This window comes from Schistocerca americana, unplaced genomic scaffold (genome assembly GCF_021461395.2).
Source record: "Schistocerca americana isolate TAMUIC-IGC-003095 unplaced genomic scaffold, iqSchAmer2.1 HiC_scaffold_457, whole genome shotgun sequence".
Taxonomy (NCBI): domain Eukaryota; kingdom Metazoa; phylum Arthropoda; class Insecta; order Orthoptera; family Acrididae; genus Schistocerca; species Schistocerca americana.
The window spans coordinates 82501-85000 of NW_025726189.1; the positions used below are offsets into that span (position 1 = coordinate 82501).

A 2500-nucleotide genomic window follows, 5' to 3' on the forward strand; every position below is an offset into this window, starting at 1 on the left:
GTTCCGGAAGGGCGCGGGCCAGAAGGAAGAGATTCATCACTTTCACCAGGACTTCGTGCGGCAGGCGCCGCAACTCCGCTGGGGTAAGGCCGTCCGGCCCGGCTGCTGATCCCCTGGGCGGCAACGCGGCGGCGACCTCCTCATGTGTGACCGGCCCCCATATGCACTCGAGAGCGACAGGCTCTGAGTGCGGGAGGAGGCGGTCACGAATGAAGCCCGCGGTGGAGATGGGCTTCTTGGTGAAGAGGTCCGCCCAGAAGTCCAGCAGACCAGGGATGGCAGGTGGCGGCTGGAGCAGGGTGCCATCCAAGAGGCCGCGCACGCAACGCGCACGCGACCGTCGGAAGGCATCCTGCGTTCTCGCGTACTCCCAGCGGCGCCGCTTGCGCTTCTGCGTCGGCGGCGCGGCAGGCGGCCGCTTCGATGGTTGGCGCGGCCGCTGTGTCCTGGTGATTGATCTCTCCCCTCTGGACCCGACCGACGCAAGGGCATCCGGGAGCATGCCCAGGATGACATCGGGCGGCGTGCCCCGCCCCAGACCGATGACACGATCCAGGGCAGAGAAACGCTGGGCGGAAGCGGGTAGCCCCGCCAGATGCTCCCAGATGGCGGCGTCAGTCGGCCCCTCCGGCGGCGGCCCGGTGGTGTCGGCCGCGAAGTCCTCGGCTGCGTCGACGGGCGGCGCAGCGGCCTCGCCCGCGTCAGGCAGCGGGCTCGCCGCTCCCCGGCGGGACGCCGGCTCTTCCCCCCGACCGATCTCAAGCGCCTCCATGAATTGGCGGACAAGCTGCTTGTGGGCAGCTTGCCGCCGTCGGCACTTGATTGCCTCAAGCGTTCGGTCGGGGAACATCCTGATGAGCTCTTGATTTACAAAGAAGAACCGGGCGTCCCTCTCGAGGAACAGTTCGGCCTCTGCCTTGGCGAGCGACAGGACTTCTTCCTCCGTCCACCTCGCGCGATGCCTCTCCGTGACGATCTCCGCGTTGGCGGCCGCAAGATGTTGGCGGCGGCGATGGACCCCGAGACCGTTCTTGGTTGTAAAGCTGCGGTGGCACTCGCTACAGGTATACATAGCTGCAAAAGTTACAAGATTTTCGGCACGGCCGGTTGGCCGGCTAGGTGCTGGGGGAGTTGGGGTGGCACCTTCAGCGGAAGGGCCACCACTTATTCTCTGCTTACTGCCCCCAACTAAAAAAAGGGATAGTGCGAGGGGGGGCTGGTAACCCCCCCAAGCCCCTGGTGCGGTCTTCCACTCTGCGAAATCAGCGGGCCCACGAGAAGGGGAGAAGACCGCAGGAGAGGAGAGGCTAAGAGGGCTAGGCCCATGTATTGCGCATCACTCTCCCTGTAACTATAACCCAAGGAAGGCACCTCGCAGCAGCAGCACGACTACATCAAGACCGCACTTCGAGAAGCCAAGTCCGGATGCAGCCACACCGCCGCCACTTGGCCACCTTAAGAGAGTCATAGTTACTCCCGCCGTTTACCCGCGCTTGCTTGAATTTCTTCACGTTGACATTCAGAGCACTGGGCAGAAATCACATTGCGTCAACACCCGCTAGGGCCATCGCAATGCTTTGTTTTAATTAGACAGTCGGATTCCCCCAGTCCGTGCCAGTTCTGAGTTGATCGTTGAATGGCGGCCGAAGAGAATCCGCGCACCCGCGCGCCCCCGGAGGAGCACGCTAAGGCGGACGCGGCCTCGCAGCAAGGAAGATCCGTGGGAGGCCAAGGCACGGGACCGAGCTCGGATCCTGCACGCAGGTTGAAGCACCGGGGCGCGAACGCCGCGCAGGCGCGCGCATCCTGCACCGCCGGCCAGCACGAGGCCAACCAACGGCGAGAGCAGACCACGCCCGCGCTAAACGCCCGCACTTACCGGCACCCCTACGGCACTCACCTCGCCCAGGCCCGGCACGTTAGCGCTGACCCACTTCCCGACCAAGCCCGACACGCCCCGATCCTCAGAGCCAATCCTTATCCCGAAGTTACGGATCCAATTTGCCGACTTCCCTTACCTACATTATTCTATCGACTAGAGGCTCTTCACCTTGGAGACCTGCTGCGGATATGGGTACGAACCGGCGCGACACCTCCACGTGGCCCTCTCCCGGATTTTCAAGGTCCGAGGGGAAGATCGGGACACCGCCGCAACTGCGGTGCTCTTCGCGTTCCAAACCCTATCTCCCTGCTAGAGGATTCCAGGGAACTCGAACGCTCATGCAGAAAAGAAAACTCTTCCCCGATCTCCCGACGGCGTCTCCGGGTCCTTTTGGGTTACCCCGACGAGCATCTCTAAAAGAGGGGCCCGACTTGTATCGGTTCCGCTGCCGGGTTCCGGAATAGGAACCGGATTCCCTTTCGCCCAACGGGGGCCAGCACAAAGTGCATCATGCTATGACGGCCCCCATCAACATCGGATTTCTCCTAGGGCTTAGGATCGACTGACTCGTGTGCAACGGCTGTTCACACGAAACCCTTCTCCGCGTCAGCCCTCCAG

General features: G+C 63.2%; 1 pseudogene; it reads right to left on the reverse strand.

Annotated features, from left to right (window-relative positions):
• LOC124583378 overlaps window positions 1-2500 on the reverse strand; it is a 7959-nt pseudogene that overhangs the window by 3621 nt on the left and 1838 nt on the right.